The sequence below is a fragment of the Leucopleurus acutus genome (assembly GCF_964270905.1).
Source record: "Leucopleurus acutus genome assembly, chromosome: Y".
In the NCBI taxonomy this organism is placed as follows: Eukaryota; Metazoa; Chordata; class Mammalia; order Artiodactyla; family Delphinidae; genus Leucopleurus; species Leucopleurus acutus.
This window is the reverse complement of record NC_139164.1, coordinates 6,689,983-6,710,700: the sequence shown is the minus strand read 5'-3', so window position 1 is coordinate 6,710,700 and position 20,718 is coordinate 6,689,983. Positions and strand designations below refer to the sequence as shown.

At 49.3% G+C, this 20,718-nt stretch overlaps 1 protein-coding gene across 2 annotated transcripts in view; it reads right to left on the bottom strand.

The window, feature by feature from the left end:
* The window catches only part of LOC309978910 (F-box-like/WD repeat-containing protein TBL1X), a 228,263-nt gene that overhangs the window by 191,259 nt on the left and 16,286 nt on the right, over nucleotides 1-20,718 (bottom strand). The window lies entirely within an intron of this gene.

The following is a 20,718-nucleotide window of genomic DNA, read 5'->3' as shown; positions in this document are numbered from 1 at the left end:
GGTTCACGGGTGCCGTGAGTACCTAGACGTTTCCTCCTACGAGTCCTCTGCCCTCACCCTGCCCCGGCCACTTCCCCGCCAGCCACTTCCAGCCTTACCCAAGCCACGGCCCCTGGAGGCTCTGCTGACAGACCATCCCACTCACACATTTACATAAGCCCTCGTGGGCTTCCCTGGTGGCGCAGGGGTTGAGAATCCGCCTGCCACTGCAGGGGACACGGGTTTGAGGCCTGGTCTGGAAAGATCCCACATGCTGCGGAGCAACTAAGCCTGTGCGCCACAACTACTGAGCCCGTGTGCCACAACTACTGAAGCCCGCGTGCCTAGAGCCCGTGCTCCGCAGCAAGAGAAGCCACCGCAGTCAGAAGCCCGTGCGCCGCAATGAAGAGTAGCCCCTGCTCGCTGCAACTAGAGAAAGCCCGCACGCAGCAACAAAGACCCAACGCAGCCAAAAATAAATAAATAAGATAAATAAATTTATTAAATAAAAAAACAGATAAATAAGCCCTCCTCGTCTTGCCCCCTCATTGGAAGTCCAGACGATCCGAGCCACACACGGCCAGTGGCTCTCACACTGGACAGTGTGGACACAGAACACCTCACCAGGGCAGAGGGCCACAGTGGAGAGTGCTCGGTGAGACCGTCTCCAAGCGATCCTTTGCAGTCTGCCCTGGTTTATGCTTCAACCCATCGATTTTCTTTTTAATTTATTTATTTTTGGCTGCATTGGGTCTTCCCTTAGCTGCTCTGCGGCACGTGGGGTCTTCCGGGACCAGGGGTCAAACCCGTGTCCCATGCACTGGCGGGCAGTCCCAACCACTGCACCACCAGGGAAGCCCAATCCATGGCATTTTAGAAACCAAACCAGTGAGTTCCAATAGCCTCTTAAACAGAAAGCCTTGCCTAGGGTAGACTAAAGAGGGCGCCTACGATTCCAGGTAGGGCTGGTGACAGCAGAGGGGGTGAGGCAGGCAGAAGACGCCAAGCTCCCAAGCCCAAGCTCACGCCTTCTGCGCCCAAGGACAGTCTGAACGCCGAATCCGTCTCCTGCGTCAGCTGATCCTACGAGCGCTGGCTGCCCTCGAGTCAGGACCCCCTATTCTCTTAGAAAACCAAGACCTTCGTCTTGGTAAAACTCTTAAGAGGAATCATCTTCCTTTCTAGGCACTTACTACCTTCTCATCTGTCCCGAAAGCCACGTCCCCACTACTCCTCTTCCAAGGCAAAGAACTACAGCCCCCGTCCTTTATCGCACCTCCGGAACCTCTCACTTCCTGTTAGCTTTCAAACACCACATCTTCCCCCACTAAAAACCCCTTCCCCCATACTGGCTTCCTTCCCAAAGGCTCTTCTCCCCTGACCTTTGAGGTTGGACCTCTCCCCCCGAGACATGTGTACCCACTGCCTCCAGCCTTTCACCCGTCATCGCACATATGCCGTCTTCAGCTGCAGACTCACTGCTCCTACCCTGAAAACCACACCTGGATTCTCACACGTCACCCCCAGCCTCTGGGCGCCAAATCCCACCTCAGCAGCCCCGACCACCCTGCTTCTCTGCTTCCTCCTCCCACCTCCTCTGAGCGCGTGGGCTCCTACGGACACACGCCTTCACAGCTCTCCTCCACGGAGGGTTCCACCCCATGTCTGCCCCTGGTTCCAGGCCATTTCACCAGCTCTCAGCTGATGCCATCCCAACCTCCACGCTCCAGGGCACTCCCGACACCTCTACTACACGTGAAATCCAGTTCTGCCATTGTGTTCCCCAGCTAAACCACAGGGCCTCTGGCAGTGAAACATTTGTTCTACTTATTCTGGAACAGGAGGCCCTCGATAAAACAGCTAACAAATCCAGTCCAGCCGTTCTCTATAAAGGTGGGATCTGTCCTGTTCCCGGCTTCCGTACACATATTCCAGCTGGTGGGATGTAAAGGGAAGGTGTGCAGAGAGAATATTTAGAGAAGCAAGAAATGGAAAGCAGGGACAGACCCAGGAAGATTGCAGTAACCGGCCCCACCCACCGTCTCCCACACTCGCTGAAGAACACCGAGTCCCGGGAGCCTCTGCTGCTAACCAGAGACATCCCAGGCCAAGGAGATCAAAGGGCCATGTGCCCAGCTCCTCCTTAAGTTATTTTTAGATCTTACCAGAGGAGGACAAGAGAAACCGGAGAATTTCCACTCTACCACTGTTGTGGCAGCTTTCAAAGTAGGTTAACAGGAAAAATGATCTGGGCTGTCACGGCTGCTTTTAAATTCTGGCTAATTTTAACCCTTCTCCCAACCCGCTCTCCCTGCCACTCCCAACCAGAAGACATAGATGCCTCCACCACACTGTCCTAAGGGTTTGACAAATCGAGAAAGAAAACACAAGAACCGCGAAGGAAAGCCGCCCTGGACACCACAGCTAATGGAACGCTCTGGCTTGCCACCATGCACATCAGAACGAGACAAGTGTAAAGAAGAAATCTTGACAGCAGAGCGGCCTCCAAATTACAGATGGGATACTGTCCAAGGCTTCATCGGTTTCGCACTCAGAAATGTTTTTCTCCTAGAAACAATGCTATAAAACTATGACCAAGCTCCCAGCCAGTCTCGAACGGCCTTGTAAAACCTGCAAACGTAACTGAAATGTAAACTGGCCGTGAAAACCGTCCAAGGAGCACACCATAGCGTGGCGGTCGTACGCTTCAATGCCGAGCATCTGAATCACCGTGCTGCTTCTGGCGGAAGTGGGGTTGCCCCCACGTATGGGGTACCAGCTACTACGGGCAAGACGGGAATGAGTGACATTTCACCTTCCCCACGTGTGTTCACCGTTGTCTAGCCTTCAAGAGAAGCAACCATCAAAAACAGAGGTCAGGGCTTCCCTGGTGGCGCAGCACTTGAGAGTCCGCCTGCCGATGCAGGGGACGCGGGTTCGTGCCCCGGTCCGGGAGGATCCCACGTGCCACGGGGCGGCTGGGCCCTTGAGTCATGATGGCCGCTGCGCCTGCGCGTCCGGAGCCTGTGCTCTGCAACGGGAGAGGCCGCAGCAGTGAGAGGCCCGCGTACCGCAAAAAAAAACAAAAAAAACCAAGCAGGTAAAAAGGCAAGAAATGGGTCACCCCCCTTAGTATGTTACGCCAAGCCTTCCGCAGAAGGCACGAGAACGTAGTTAGCACCAGGGCACAGGAAGAAGACTGTGCGAGCCAAATGCCAGTGGTACTACTTCCCAGCTGCGGGCCCTGCCGCGCCGTACAATTCCGCTCTGAGAAGCCAAGGCGTTTGGCTGTCAGCCAGGCCTATGGTGGGCAGGGCATCTTCCTTTGTCCACCAACACCGCCAGCCTCTGGGTGACTGAGGTGGGGATGCAGAAAAAGCAGGACATGAACACAGGTCTCTTCTGGATGACCCAACTTCCCCTCTTCTCCCACCAAGCACAGGAGCACCCTGTACCCCCCCTTTTATGCTACAGCCCTGCTCTGCTGGGACAGAGCCAGCACCGATCCCTTCCAATCCTGTGGCAGAAATGACTGGTAGAGTTTAATGTACTACCTCTCCTGGGACTCCCAGGATTTTAACTGGAACAAAGTTTCATGTCGAACAAATGACTCTCTAATTGTGGAATACCAGGCTCCAGCAAGCAAGGTTAGATGGGAATAGGGTGCAAATGAAGATCAGATCAGGAGAGAGGAGGAAGTGCGGGTCACACCAGGGAGGTGGTATGGGCCTCAGAACAGGCAGGGATCACACGCTGGTTCCGGAAAGGGCCAGAGAGTCAATACTTCAGGCTTCCAGGGGCCAGAGGGTCTCTGTTGCAACAGCCTGTGTAGGGAATAAGCAACCACAGACAGTATCTAAATGAGTGGGTGTGGCTGGGTTCCAAGAAAACTTTGAATTTCATATCATTTTCATGTGTCACAGAACAGTATTCTTTTTTTGGCCGTTTAAAAATACAAACCCATTCTTAGCTCGCAGGCTGTACAAAAACAGGTGGCAGGCCAAGTCTGGCCCCTGCCTTCAAGGAAGCCTATCTCAAGCTTTGCCTCAGAAGATGCTTTTGGAATCGGACACCGTCATTCTTCCAGGGCTCCCACGTACACAACCCTGGCGTCTAGCCACCGGCCCGTACCCCACGACTCCCGAGTGTCCCTGCGCAGTCCTAAGACTGAAGAGTGTAATGCATTCAGGGTAAAAAACCTTCACTGTTGAGAAGCACGGGGCTGCCCTGGGAGCGAGGGTGGGCTTTGAAGTCCCAGTTCCAAGTGGCAGACCTGGTACGTCACTGCCCTGACCTCAGTTTCCCCACTTGCAAAACAGGAAGCGCCTTTCTGGATTTGGATTTGTTGTGCGGGCTCAAAAACAACTACAGAAAGTACCCAGGACACTGCCCTGCGGCCAGCGGGCACCCAAAAAGTCACAGGTCCAACACCAACGATGTTTATCCTTATCTCCCGCCCTCTCCCCCGCCCCACCCCCGCCTCGAGGCTCAATTACATCCCTATTCAAGCCCCAAAGTTCAGGTTCAGGGGTCAAGCTAAGGACGTGACCCTGGCACTGAGAATGAACCAGGTACATGTGAATGCAGCCACAGTCCAAGCAGCAGAGGTCAAAGGCAGGACAGGCCACTCAGGTTTCAACATGCAGGAAGTCACAGAGAAATCCCCTCCCCGCAGATTAAACTCTCAAACACACAAAGGACCGCTGGTTCCACCAGGGGGGCCCTTCGTCCGGCTCTCCTGGGCCACTTCCTCGTACACTGCTCTGCACCCAGGAATCTCAGTCCCCAGCCTCTACCTTCAGCTCTCCCTCACCACTGAATACAGCATGCACAGCTTGCAACAAAGACATGTTACCACGTGCAGCAACAAAATAGCAAAAGACAGCTGTTGAGACGACGTTTCTTTAGGAGACTAAGTGCTCACGGTTTTCTAACCTGACGGGCAATTTCAGTCATTCCGCGACTAGTTTAAGCACCCGGCCAATTCTACAAAGCTCACGGCAAAATCGCTGAGTGTCAGAAAATATTAAATGACCACCTGGATGTGCTTTTTATCGAGCTCTGTTTATGAATGGAGAAATAGTTCACATTACTTAGAGCCATGCGCTTCTAATCATCTCCAAGCAAGATTCCCTGGAGAGCAACACAGAGCGAGGTCATTCATCTGCAGCACTGCACTGTATACATTTCCCTTGCTCAAGGAAGGAAAACCACCTATGTCAGTTTCAACCAAGGTGAAAAGAGTGACTTGAGATACTACTGTTTTCAAAATTTTCCTTACCTCTCAATAGTCAGAAGGACGCATTACAAGTCTGCCCTTTTGCTATCTCCATCTTTGTCTCTCTGTTGGCCCTTGAGAAAGGGTGGGCCGCTGTACGTTGGCTGTATTTTCCCTCCCGTATATATGCATTCTTCTAACAAAACGCGGCCATCCGGCCACGCCACAACCCCATCTCACGCTTCCTCTTGGTTGGTTGGGTGGTTGTTGTTTGGGGTAGGGGAAGAGGCTAAGGAGAGTGAGAAAAGGGAAAATATTTAACAGAGGACAGCGCCCCGCTTCCTCTGCTATCAGCCACACTGCCCGCTCACCTCGGACGCCTGGTTCTTAGCTCTGCCGGAGCAGAGACAACAGGCAGGGACACGTTTTCCGGAACTGATCGCTCTGAAACTGCTCTCCCCGCGCGCAAAGCGACACCGTGGCCACGCACGAGGAGCTTCTACCGCCACGTGAGACCACGTGACATATTGTCAGAGCAAGCTTCGAAGTATGAAAGCGGATCCGAACCCTTTGTAAAAGAGCTTTATTGAGATACAGATCACATACCACACAAGTGAATCTACTCGGAAGTATACACCTCGGAATGAATCTACTCGGAAGTATACACCTCGGAATGAATCTACTCGGAAGTATACACCTCGGAATCACACAATTCACCTCGGAATGAATCTACTCGGAAGTATACACCTCGGAATCACACAATTCACCTCGGAATGAATCTACTCGGAAGTATACACCTCGGAATGAATCTACTCGGAAGTATACAGTTCAGTTGCTTTCAGTATATTCACAGAGCTGTGTAACCCTGATCAGTACAATCAACCTTGGAACATGTGCATTATATCTCCCCAGAAGCAGCCCTGGACCCCCTCCTTCAGCAGTCACTACCCAAAGCCCCGGTCCTAGGCAACCACTCATCTACTTTCTGGCGATGCAAACCCTTTTTTGTTCAGCCCGCAAGCCTCTGCTGTAAGTGTCTGACAGGCTCCCTGGTACCAATGGCCCTCGCAGCTCACTTCCCAGTCTTATCACATCTCAGGGGCGCAAGCCAGTACAGCAGCCTGGCTCCGGTTTCCATAAGCCGCCGCGGCTTCTGCAATTTCATTCCACGCCTCACTCACAGGAGCTTCTCAAGGCCCAGACTGCAAGCTACTGTCCTGAGTTCCCGAGCAGCAGCTCGCGCAGAACCCCCAGGAGGGCAACACGCCGTAACGTGGCTCTCGAGACGAAGTGCTGCCACCGCCCCCAACAGAGAGTCACACCACTCTGCGGTGTCTCACAACTACCATTAACCATTTCCAACTCGTCACCTTCACAGCAAGAGAGGTGGGAAAGAAAAATCATTCGGCCACATTCCATGCAGTGGGGGATTCACGTCCATTATACACTTAGTTTACGTCTCCACTTTCCTAGCCAGACATGTGGCAAACCATCCAAACGGAAGAGAAGAAAGAAATTCCAGAGTGAGGTCTAAGTGGGGTGGATAACACCAAACACAATAACTACTGTCACCGAAGGGGAGAAAAGAGGTTGGCCCATCCGTCTACAAAACAAGGGGTATGGGAACTGATTAAGTAACTGAATCCGGGGCCGGTGATTTCGGCTTGTGATGGACGAGCTGGGGGGCTTTCCTCCCCATTATATTCTCCATCAATCTGCCTGGAGCTTGAAGGGGAAATGGTTTCTCTCATCTGAGCACTGCAAACAAAAGGAGCATGCCCCACATGGGGCTCAGGCACCGCCTGCACCTGGATTTTAACCACCCAAAGCATCCTCTTGCCTTCCAGGGGGGCTGTTGCCACCTGCCCCGTCCACTTCGGCCGCCAAGAAAGTCAAGGGGATCTTTCACGGGTGCTTAACAGCCTCAACTCATTCCGTCCCCTTCTGCTCCATTCATGCTCCACTGGAGTTTTGCAAGAGAAGATATTACTCACGCTTATCTTTAAGTCATAAATGAGTACAAGCAGACACTGGTGAACTCCCAGTAATGACTGTGGATGACGTAACCATACTGCGCCGTACTGATGTCCTGGTTTTGCTGCTGCTCTAAGCTTATGTAAGACGTCACCATTGGAGGAACCTGGTTGACAGCACACAGGACCTCTCGGCGCTATCTCTGCAACTTCTTGTGGTCTATAATCAACCAAAATAAATCGTTTTCAATGAAAATTACCTAAATAAATTAAAAAAAAAATCAAACACAGTCTCTGTTACTGGTCCTCTGGAGAACTAAAAAGCGGCAAACGCAAAGGAAGCCAACGAATCCTCAGAAGGTCTTCCTGGTCGTTAAAAACTCAGTGCCACAGACACAGGCAGTGAACCAGGGGAAAAATCTCTTTCTGTAACTACCAAGAAAAAGGGTCTCCTACTGCCTTAAAATGTAATATCCTGCAAGTACTTGACGTGAACAATCTGAAAATGAAATTAAGAAAATATCATTCACAAAAGCATCGAAAAGAATACACCCGAAACTCTAAAACATAAAGCACGAACCAGTGCCAACAGTACAACTCAACCTCCGCTAAGCCTGACGTTCCATAATGCTGAGTCATGCTCAGCTCCCTTCCCGGCAAGGCTCTGCAGGAGTTAAGTTGGTCTTCCATCATCATCAAAAGCTAACAGGTGGGCTTCCCTGGTGGCGCAGTGGTTGAGAGTCCGCCTGCCGATGCAGGGGACACGGGTTCGTGCCCCGGTCCGGGAAGATCCCACGTGCCGCGGAGCGGCTGGGCCCGTGAGCCATGGCCGCTGAGCCTGCGCGTCCAGAGCCTGTGCTCCGCAACGGGAGAGGCCACAGCGGTGAGAGGCCTGCGTACCGCAGAAAAGAAACAAAAAAAAAGCTAACAGGTGACACCAGGACCACATCCAGTTGCTACAATGCATGGTATTAAAAATGAGTGATCATTAAGAAGCACACACCCACCCAATCAATCACCCATCTAGTCTCTCAATCATGTATCTATAAGCGATAGGCAAAAGCAGCCACTGGCAGCTGGGAGCCGGCCTGGCACTCACCGCTAGGCTGCCGCCTTCTCCTGCTGGAACAGAAACAATTCAGAGACCACTCATCTCAGACAGGGACCCGATTCCATAAACCCTGCCCAACTCTTTTAAGGTCTTCTCAGCACCCTGTGACTGAGATGTCCCACAGTCCCCTCAATGCGATGCAAGGTCAACAAACCCAACCTCATCCATCTACAGCTTTGTGTGTTCCTGGAGACTATTTGGCTGAAGGACACTGTACCTAGGAATGCAGGTGGGGACAAATGCCTTTTAAAGAATGAGTCTCAGCATACAGATGGCCAACAGGCACATGAAAAGGTGATCAACATCACTAATTATCAGGGAAATGCAAATCAAAACTACAGTGAGGTATCACCTCACACCGGTCAGAATGGCCATCATCAAAAAGTCTACAAACAATAAATGCTGCAGAGGGTGTGGAGAAAAGGGAACCCTCCTACACTGTTGGCGGGAATGTAAGTTGGTGCAGCCACTATGGAGAACAGTATGGAGGTTCCTCAAAAGACTAAAAATAGAGTTGCCGTATGACCCTGCAATCCCACTCCTGGGTATATATCTGGAGAAAACTATAATTTGAAAAGATACACGCACCCCAATGCTCACAGCAGCACACTTCACAATAGCCAAGACAGGGAAACAACTGAAATAACCATCAACAGATGAAGGGATAAAGAAAATGTGGTGCATATATATATACATACATACATACATACATATATATACACAATGGAATACTACTCAGCCACAAAGAAGAATAAAATAATACCATTTGCAGCAATAGGGATGGACTCAGATTTTCAAACAGTTAAGTCAGAAAGTGAAAGACAAATACCATAGGAAGTCTAAAATATGACACAAATGAACATATCTACTAAACAGAAACAGACTCACAGGCATAGAGAACAGACTTGTGGTTGCCAAGGGGGGGTGGGGGAGGGATGGGGGGAGGGAGGGATTGGGAGTTTGGGATTAGCAGATGCAAACTAGTACATACAGAGAATGGATAAACAAGGTCCTACTGTAGAGCACAGGGAAGTCTATTCAATATCCTGTGATAAACCATAATGGAAAAGAAAATGAAAAAGAATATGTGTGTGTGTGTGTGTGTGTATACATATAAATATATATAAAAAACTGAATCACTTTGCTGTACACCTGAAACTAACACAACATTGTAAATGACCTATACTTCAATTAGAAAGAGTCTCACACTTTATCTCACCTGAAACAGACAAGATGAAACCGCTTACAGAACTTATCTATATGAACTGCAAATCACAACAAAGCGCTTTCCTTTCAATTTTTAAAAACTGACTCTACCACCATTGGAAGCCAACCATCCTTTACCAGTTAGGCATTTTTAATGAAACGAACTGCGTGTATTTGGTTTTAAGACCAAGTTGAGAAGTTATTAACTTGACACAGTGGTGGTTACACGTTCCACCAAGTGGCACGGAATATTCCCATCACTGCAGAAGCTGTAATTGTAAATCTGCCGTTTGTTCTTAAAACACCTACTCAATGACGGAGCTCCAGCGTCCAGCACCCACAACACCTGAAGGCAAAGGAAGGAGCTGCTCAGAAAAGCTTGTGTTCACGGATTAAAACAACCTGAAACATATACACAAACGCAGCACCTCCTCATACTACCTCGATTCTCTTCCTAGCCTCCTTTGGGGGAGGGGCTGTCCTGATAAAACCAAGCATCACCTGGGAGTCCGGACACTACGGACGGGCTTCCATGGTGGGTCCAAACATGTTTCGGATGAGGTACAGTGGATTTTTCTCAACAAGCAATTTAAGGCACAGATGTTATCCTCATCTTAAACAATATCATTATACCTTGAAAAGATTCTGTTGGGTTAGACCATTAGACTCTGCCGGTACTTGACGACTTTTGATCTGAAATGGGAATGCCGCTCCATTCAACCTAATATGGGTGCAAAATAATTTTTTAATATATAAAACCGAAGTCCAAAATTTGGTTTACAACTGTGCCAGCGTGGAGATGCAAAGTTCTTCCTTTCAAGAAAGAAAGAACCTGCCCATCCTCCATGGCTCTGTTCTGAGCAGCCCCACGACTGAACAAGGCCATTTCTCTCTACCCATCAGGCAATCTCCACTCCAGAGCTCACGGTGGGGGGGCGGGGGGGCGGGGGGGGGCCTGGCTCAAACTTTATCAGATACGCCTCGAGGTCCTGAGGCTTTCCTTACTCAGTCCTGTCCCCCATTTATCTCTCACAGGCCTTTGTCCCTCATTAAAACACTTGAACCTCTCACCGCATCTCCAGAAGGACCAGAGGACACAACTATCGAGGCTGGCCAAAAGGTTCGTTCGGATTTTTCCGAAACCCGAACTTTGGGGCCAACCCAATGTTACAACGCTGACTGCTTTCAGGTCGTTAAAGTCCCTGAAAATAGACACCTGTGTATGTGTGTGTATCTAATACCCGGGGACACACGCTGTGTATACACACAGAGTCAATTTTCATGATTTGAGGATACAGTATTCGTGAATTTGCCTATCTGCTAAAATCTATCTGTAACCCCAGATCCAGACCTGAGGTGGTGTGGTCACTTAAGGACCACGCACGGGGTGAAAAGGTCGAGCCGCTGGTGCACACGTTCCCAGCTCAGGTGGAATGAGGCCTCGTGCCACCTTCTTGTTTCAGCTCCCAGGCCGTAAGCCAGTGTGCTCTCCGTGGGCTATTTACTGCCACGTGTTTTGCATTTCTGTGCTTTTGTTGGTGACATTTCTGCTTAGAACAGCCCCCAAGCACGGTGCTGCAGCGCTGTCTGGTGTTCCGAAGGGCAAGACGGCTGTGCTGTGCAGTAGGGAGGGAACACGTGTGTTGGAGAAGCTTGGTTCAGGCATGAGCTACAGGGCTGCTGACCGCGACTTCAACATGGATGAATCAACAGTATACAGTCAATAAGGTGTCTTTAAGCAGAAACACACGTAAAACAAGGTTATGCAGTGATTGGTTGATGAAAATAACGTGACCAGAGGCCTGCAGGAACCAAACCCTCTGTTTCCCCTAGAAGCAAAGCTTCTATGAGGTCTCAGCAACTGTACATTCAACTACCGTGAATAAGGAAAATCGACCATACACATAAGCCACATAAAGATGTAGCCATCACTAATCTCCACTCGACCTAAAAAAAACCCTAAAACCATTCTTCTGTGTCTTGCTATTGCACACACATCCCTGTATGGAATGACACAGGGGCCCCTCCCATGCTCAGCTTTTCCCCTGTGCTCATCCCTTTATGATCCCTTCACTACATCAGGGCAAAAGCTAAGCGACTTCACGTGTAGGCCCTCTGCCCACAGCCCTTCTGTACAGGCGAAGTTTGGTTCCAACAAACAACAAGGGCAGCTGCGAATGCAAAAAGCCGGAGCCAAAGAGAATGAAATGACAGACGATGGGAAGCAGAGATAAACCCCTGCCCTCTCTCCGGAGCGCATCCGCCCTAGCAGGCATCCCTGCAGCCCCCTTCCATTGGCACGACTCCACCTTGCTCAGGAGGAGCTCTCAGAGAAGCTCTGGACCCCGTCTGCACTTCTGAAGTGAGAAAGGGACGGCAAAGACACAGTACTCAGGGCAAGAAGCCAACGCCGGTTACAAAACACGGTGTGTTAACTCTTTTTTCCTCTTTTATAACTCCCCTAAGAACAGATGTAATAATGTTTCCAAGAAAGCAAACCAGCAGAAAAAGAGGGCTAAAGGTAGAAACTTCTTCCGTAATGTAAGCCATCCTAACAGTGAACCAGTTTAACATGGCTGCTTTCCTGGAGAATTGTTCTGACCCAAATTCTGAAGGGACCAAACACAGCAACCAGGAAGGGAATCTTCTTAAAAGGCACCAAAGCCTATTTAAACAAATCTGCAAAAGATTACTGATTTTTCAATGAAGATTCTCAAGCTATATATTTTAATATAAAATTAACTACGGCTTTTTTGTTTGTCTGTTATGCTTTGTTTTTCTGGTCAGTTTGGGTTTTACACCAAATAGTCTACGACCTGATTACCCAAGGACTTTTCAGAGAAAAAAACAGAAAAGAAAATCCCTCCATATGTGATGCTTGTCACATGCGGTACAAGCTTGTATATCCTCCAAAGAAAGCTTAGATAATGAGATAAAGGTAACCGTATTCCTCACTTCTATTTAGACTAAGTGTCTGAACTTGATTTTCTCCAACAGGGTCCAAACTGGCCTTTAGTTAAGTCACATCCACCTGACTAGATAATCAAGAAATGCTCTCAGACCTCAATTCTAAGACAACCCCCACAGAATGGAATCTGTTGGAAGGTGGGCCTTTCCTGACTCCTGTTCAAGGCAGCTTAGTCATTGAAAGTTCCAGGGAACATAATTATTACAGCGCATTCCCTAACAGGTGACAAGAGAACATTCCAAAGACAGCTTTCTGGCCACTGGGTTTCACCATACACAGTTCTTACCGCTGCGAGTGATAGAGCAATCCCCCATAACACCAGTAACTCAGACTAGGGGCTGAGGACAGTCTTGAAAACGGATCCATCACGTTGTGTGCTGGAACCTTTTGGAGAGCATGTGGCCCAAGTGATCAGCTGACAGAAGAAAAACGATGATTCCTTTATTCTCTTGGGGCCAGTGTCAAGTGGGTGGTTAATGACAGCATTAGGCCTAAAATTCAATCCTTCTGCTCCTACTCAAGGGCTCTTTCCAGGGAAACTTCAGTCTTGGTATCGGACCGAAAAAAAAAAAAAAAATTATAACCTACAGTTATATGGGTCTTCTTTGATTTAATGCGGTTAATCTTGGATAAGGTCAGGAACTGACTTGCATTGGCTCAAATAACCCCAATTTCCAATCAGGAGGACCCACCTATTTGTAAAAGTCTTCACTCTCCATTATACGTGTTCCACAGGCAGACCGTGAGCGCAGGTGCCCTGTGAGAAGTCAGATGCCAGGAAGGTCATGGGCAACTCTCCACTGATAAATTACACAATCATCAAAGGAACGTGGAGACGGCTTGTAATGCCAGTTCCCAGTTCTTTAAACCACAGTGAAGTGAGAGGAGAAATACCATCTCCATCAAGCATAAAGAGTTCCTAGAGAGCGTTCTGGAAAGCTGAATGAGACACTGCCCCGTGGCACCGATAAGAAGAAGGCTGGAAGTAAATGACCACTGGAATCTCCCTCAATCACACTGTCTGAGTCACAGGTCACAAACTCAGCCTATTGCCAAAAGTTTACTGTTTGTCCTCGAAAGCACATCTTCTAACATATTCCCTGCGTTCCCCACGGCTTCATCCGGCCGCTCCTCTCCCCTTCGCGCACGCACACACCCACCCACCCCCAATCTCAACAACATTCTACTCCGTAAGCGACAGTAACATGAATCACATTCTGCTGTGAGACAAGAATCAGTGCTCAGAACGTCTTGCTACAGGCACGCCCAACAGAAAGGGAAGTTCCATTTCCTCCTAAGTGCCTTTCAGCTCAACTTGTTTGCCATGAGTAACAGTCCAGGTGCCTCTTGAGGGGAGGGGGGTGTCGGGTCTAACAAGGTGAGGGTCCCTTTCCCCAAACCTGACTCCAGTTTCCTAACCACTAAGTTCCAAGGGATGGGCTCATCTTCATGTAAGTTGTATTTTAGACAGAAGGACAGCTGGAAAAATTGCCAAGGTCGGTAGCATAACGTGACACTGCTAGACCTGCATGTGGAAATGCGGCAGCTCAGGGCCTTTCTCATTTTGTAGTTCACATAATTTTCGTTTAGTTCACATACTTCTATTTTCATCTCCTCTTTTACTCCATGCGGCTTCCTAGGTCACCTGCTCTGTCAGACACACCAACTTGGTGCCCTCACAGCCCAGGAGGTGACAGGGCAGCCAACAAGGTGGTAGAGAAGAACTGACACCTCAAAGGCACAGAGGACAGATGGTGGTGGCCAGAGGCGGCGGGAGACGGGATGTGGGTGAAGAGCATCAAAGGTGCAGACTTCCAGCCATAAAATAAGTTAAGTCCCGGGACTTCCCTGGTGGGTCCAGTGGCTAGGACTCCGTACTCCCAATGCAGGGGGCCCGAGTTCCATCCCTGGTCTGGGAACTAGATCCCACATGCCACAACGAAAGATCCCGCAAGTGCGACTAAGATCCAGCGCAGCCAATAAATAAATAAATACATACATACATACATAATACATGCATACATACATGCATACATGCATACATACATACATACATATGTACATAAGTGAGTAAGTCCGGGGGATTCAACGTAATACATGACTGTAGTTAACAATACTGGAGAGTATATCTGAACGTTGCTAAGAGAATAAATCTTAAAAGTTCTCATCACGGGACTTCCCTGGTGGCGCAGTGGTTAAGAATCTGCCTGCCAATGCAGGGGACACGGGTTTGAGCCCTGGTCCGGGAAGATCCCACATGTATCCCACGGGCGGAGCAACTAAGCCCGTGTGCCACAACTACTGAGGCCGTGTGCCACAACTACTGAAGTCCACGCACCTACAGCCCGTGCTCCGCAACAAGAGAAGCCACCGCAATGAGAAGTCCACGCACCGCAACGAAGAGTAGCCCCCGCTCGTCGCAACTAGAGAAAGCCCGCGTACAGCAACGAAGACCCAACGTGCCCAAAAATAAATAAATAAAGATTAAAGAAAAATGTTCTCATCACAAGAAAAAGAAATGAGTAACTATGTGTGATGATGGATGTTAACTAAACCTACTGTGGTGATCACATCACAATGTTTACATATATCAAATAATTATGTTACACACCTTCGGCTAATACGTTATATGTCAATTATATCTCAATTTTTAAAAAATGAAATGAAAATAGAAAAGGACAGTTGAAGGATGGAACTGTCTCTGTGGGTCCTGACCCCCCGCCCCTGCATCCCACAAGCCAGGAGATGTCTTTTCTCAACAGGGAATCAGGAAGGACAAAAGCCTTGCTCTCACAACTACTGTACTAAAGACACAATCAAGGAGAACCATTTCATTTAAACAGCGCTCAACCGAAGGAGAAAAGAGAGAGAACGAAAGGGAGAAATAGAAAGTTCTGCACAACAGAGTTACTTCCGTAACTTGCTGGTCGCCCCGAGAGGTGATACTTGGCTGATCTGATGACAGCCCATTCTAGGTGACACAGCATCCTCTAGAGCAAGTGCTTCCCCAGCCAGCTTTTTAGCAGGAAATCTCTATTTGCTTGCTGTGCACGACGATGCGGGTGGGAATAGACAGGCTTTCACTCACTCACAGCACTGTCCTCTGCTTGTCCCGCCAGCAAGTCAAATCCCCTGATTTTTTTTTCATACCCTCAACATTTCAATCACCAAAATAAAACAACACTTGTGTGAGAGGAGGAAGGAGGCTGTCAGCCTCTCAATGACACGGCTCCCTCCTCTAATGAGGTCAAAACTTTCTTTTGGCCACAAAGCAACCGAGTGTCAACACGCGAAGCATCAGCCCCCAAAGACTGGACACAGAATTTACAGCAAGAGACAAAGGCTGGTCCATGGAAACATGATAAGCGACCCTTAACCACGCAGCACAACGTGCACTGCAAAGGACACCATGAGCAACTGACCCGTAATTACCACGTGCTTGCTACGGTGCAGGGCCGAAAGGAAACCTAAGGCGTGATCTCTGCTGTCAAGGACTTGCAGTCTTGCTGGTAAGGAAAGAGAAAATACATGCGTAAGAGAAACAGTGGGCGAAAGGCCACCTGGAAAAAAGAGTATTAAGCTCATAATGGAAATCTCCTGATGAAAAACAGATTTTCCAACACCAAATAAATGGTCCATTTATTAGGCTGTGCAAAAAAAATTAATAAAATTTAAAGAATTAATATGGTACAAAGCCAATGAGAATAAGTCACAGAAATCACAGAGACGTAGCCAAGACCCTTGGGCTGTAACCTGCTTCCACACAGCCATCTGGGAGAGATTAAACAACTCCTTTTTCCTCGGGAGGGCTTTATGTCTTTATATGGAAAGGACTGCCAATTGCCCTTCCCAGTGAAGACAGTCCTGCAAGATGTGGTACTCAAACTTCAAAGTGCACGACAGTCACCTGGAAACTGCATCTGTGCAGGGCTCTTCAGCCTGGGCACATGTGGACCCAGGCCAGGTAACTCCTTGTGGGGGGCCGTCCTGTGCACTGTTCCATGCTGAGCAGCGTCCCTGGCCTCTACCCACTAGATGCCAGGAGCACCCTCTCCCCTAGTTAACTACAACAGAATGTCTCCAGATGTTGCCAGATGTCCCTGGGGGGACATGATTGCCCCCCCACCTCCCCCCACCACCACCTGCCCAGCTGAGAGCCCCTGTTCTAAGATGGAACCAAGGAAGCTACATAGTTCATAGTTCACAAGCACCTGCTGCTTCCAACATCCACCTACGGGGCTATTTTCCTGGATATAACTGGGTGCATCAGTCTCGTCCACTGGGGTCATCTTCCTTCCCACACACCAACAGGGCAGAAGGTATCACAATCCCGCTTCTTCCCTCTTGCCTCTTAACACACGTGCCTTTTGCCCCCATTGCTGTGTGACTCTGCATGACCTCCCGACTAGAACAGCCCTCCCCAGCCCATGGATGTGGGATCTGGCCACGACACTTACTCTGGTCAACGAGCATTAGTGGGAAGGACAGGCAGAGGTTTTAAACGTGACTGCGTGATGTAGCTTGGCTTCTTCTTATACCAGATAGGAGGGGCAGAAGTACATGCCCCAAGAGGCTACTAGCCTCAGAAGGAGGAGACTAGGAGCTCAGTCCTAAACCCAGCCCAGAGCCTGACCAGGCCTCCCTGATCCCACCCAGCTGAGCCCAGAAGAGCCACACCTCACCACCCACTGACCAGTAAGCAAGAAATAAGTGCTTGGTGCTCTTTTCAGCAGCACATATATTAAAACTGGAAAGATACAGGGATTAACATGGCCCCTGTACAAGGGTAACAAAAATTCATGAAGCATTCCATATTTTTGATGGAAACTAAACTTTCGGTGGTGAGCACGCTCCAGCATACAGAGATGTCAAAATACAGTACTGTACACATAAAACTTACATGTTATAAACCGTTACCTCAATTTAAAAAAATTCTGTAAAGAAATAAGTGCTTGTTTCTGTAAGCCTTTGTATGCAGGGGTGCTGTTTGTTACACATCATCAGCAAAGCAGAAAGCTGATACACTCTCCAAATATTTCTGAACCAAAATGCTGATTAACAAGTGGATATTATTATGACTTTTCTGTCCCTACCCCCACCTGTCTTCCTCCACTCTTGTATGGAGCCACAAACCCACCAATTCAGTCCCCATAAAGGCACACATGGTATCTTTGAAGTCCTGGGGGCCAGGTCCCACTCTTCTCACATCGTGGTGGTCTTTCCCACAGCTGACTCAGACTGTGAGACACTAACTCCAGGGAATAGTTCTGTCAGAGTCCCCGAGAGACCCTCAAACTGACAGTGGCAGGGCCACCCACCAACTATGGAGTTCTTGGGAAGGAGAGGCTCTAGACATACAAATGTGTTCGACCAGCACCAAAAATCCCAGGTCCTTCCAAGACAGAAAACAAGCGGGTGTGCTCAGAGGTAAATCAAGACTCAGCCAGTGGCTGCACCTCAGTAAAAGGCAGGCACACCGACCAAACAGCTCCATGACTTCTGAATCATTCAAGAGACAAACAGCAAATATTAAATAAATACACAAACCTTGCAGGGCTCAGAGGAACAAATTAAGAGACAGAAACAAAGGAAACAAGTCTCCTTGAAGACAGTCAATGGAGCCAGAGAATAATGGCCCCCAGACAGTCCCATGCCCTAATCCCTGGGCCCTGTGACAGTGTTACCGTGCATGGCAAAAAGGACTCTGCAGATGCGATGAAGTTAAGGATGCTGAGGAGGGGAGATTACCTTGGATATGGGGGGGGGGGGCGGGCAATGTAATCACGTGAGCCCTAAAAAGTGGGCAATCTCTCCAGGCTGTGGTCAGAGAGACACGTGACCAAAGAGGAATGATCAGAGAGATGCTGCACTGCTGGCTTTGAAGATGGAAGAAGGGGCCATGAGCCAGGGAATGCAGGAGGCCTCTAGAAGCAGGAAGAGGCAAGGACTGGCTTCTCCCGAAAGCCTCTGGAAAAGAAGGCGGCCCCACTGACACAGTGAGACCCATCTCAGACTTGCAACCTCTGGAACTATAAGATAACAGAGTGGAGTTGTTCAAGTCAGGAAGTTTGGGGTCATCTGTCCCAAGAGTGACAGGAAACTAACACAGTCAATTATAAGATCAACGGAGAAAACACACATGACCTTCAGCCTTACCAATAAGCTCTCTGTTCACGGCACAGACACCCCAGAAAGTCGTGCCTATGGAGAGCTGGAGAAAAATCAGCCTCCATATTCTCCCACCTGACCCCGGAACGGTAATTTATGGCTCTACACAGGCAGAAGGCTTATACATTCAGAAGAGTAAACAACTCCACGACTCTGTTTCAGTCTACGCCGGCGTTGTGGCTTCAGGGAGGCCCCAGAACGCAGCCAAAGTCTAGCTGGTTGGAACCCCGTGACCCCAGAGCAACTTCACACTACCCCCTTGGGAACTACAGGCTTCCTATGCCTCACACCAAGAAAGGACCCTCTAAAATCCCATCCGGGGACTTCTCTGGTGGCTCAGTGGTTAAGAATCCGCCTGCCAATGCAGGTTCGAGCCCCGGCCCGGGAAGATCCCACATGCCGCGGGGCAGCTAAACCTGTGCGCCACAACTACTGAGACTGCGCTCTAGGGCCCACGAGCCACAACTACTGAGCCCACGCGCCACCACTACTGAAGCCCACATGCCCTGGAGGCCGCGTGCCGCCAACTACTGAGCCTGTGTGCTGCAACTACTGAAGCCCGTGGGCCTAGAGCCCGTGCTCCACAACAAGAGAAGCCACCGCAATGAGAAGCCCGCGCACCGCAACGACGAGTAGCCCCCGCTCGCCGCAACTAGAGAAAGCCTGCACACAGCAAAGAAGACCCAGTGCGGCCAAAAATAAATTTAAAAAATAAAATGCCATCCAAAAGGCAGCACAAAAGAGGGGTCAGCAGACACAGCTTTAACTGACCAAAACTGTTTTCTAGGTTGAACTTTAGGGGAAGAGATGGAACTAAAGAGAAGGAGAAGGCAGATACAGTGTACGCCCAATTGGAAGCTGAACTGGAAATGGTCTTATAAACATGGCTCCTTCTGTGAACCGTTTTCCATTTCAACGTCATCTGAAAGGAGCAGCCCGTGCCCCGGGTTTACCCAGCCCGTAACATTCTTCCACCTGATTCCCCACCCCAGGCCCCAAGCCCTCCTTGATTACCCAGAGATTCCACAAAACGTTCACCAAGAAACTGGAATAACACACACTACAACACGGACACGCCTCAAAGACCTAACGCTAAGGGAAGAAAGCTAGACAGCAAAGGGTACATATTGTGTGATTCCATTTATAGAAGATGTCCGGAATAGGCAAATCCACAGGGACAAAAAGCAGATCATTGGTTGCCAGGGGCTGGGTGGAGAGGGGATTTGGGAAGTGATGGCTTAATGGGTAAGGGGTTTCTTTCAGGGTGATAAAAATGCTACAGAATTAGACAGTGGTGATGACCGCACAACTCTGTAAAAATACCAGGAAAGTACTGAGTTATACACACTTTGAATGAGTGAGTTGCATGGTATGTAAGTTATATCTCAATAAAGCTGTCATATTAAAAAATAGGAGAAGAAGAGAGAGGAAGAGGAAACAACCACTAAGATATCAGCCAATGATTACAAGTCACTGCAAACTTTAAAAAATTTAACCATCCCAAGGAGGTTAGTTTACTTAACAAGCCTGCAATCCTGCGCACCAGCCCACTCCACAGTAAAGATTCTGGAACGCCTGAGCAGAGGTCGGTAGCAAACTGTGACCAGAGGTGGTTTATGGAACGGGCTGAGGAGCAAAGTGGGACGCCTGGGGCTCATGATGAAATGCAGGAAGACGATTCTGCAAAAGTAACCGTTCTCAGTAATTTAAAGCAACCCTCTATAATGAAAGTATTCTCTCTCTCCAAAATAAAAAAACAATGGTAACAAATACACTGGCTACGGCAGCAAATGTCTACTGATAACTTCCGGCTGCTCCAGGTCAGCCGATTCAGATTAGACTCCCGAAAAGCAAACTGAAAGTAAAATACGTTGACTGGCTTGGGCTGGCTGTTTCAGACGGGAGGGGATGGGATGGAGAAAGGATGGGTATTGCTCCCCTGTGAGAGGAAAGGCGGGTGAGCAGCCTTAAGACTGCAGTGGACCCAGCAGCATGGGGAGCCCCTGGCGCAGGGCCTGGGTCCAATCCCGCCCCACCTGGGCCTGGACCATTTCCTCAGAAGGTGACCCCGGCAACCGCAGACAGGGCGCCAGTT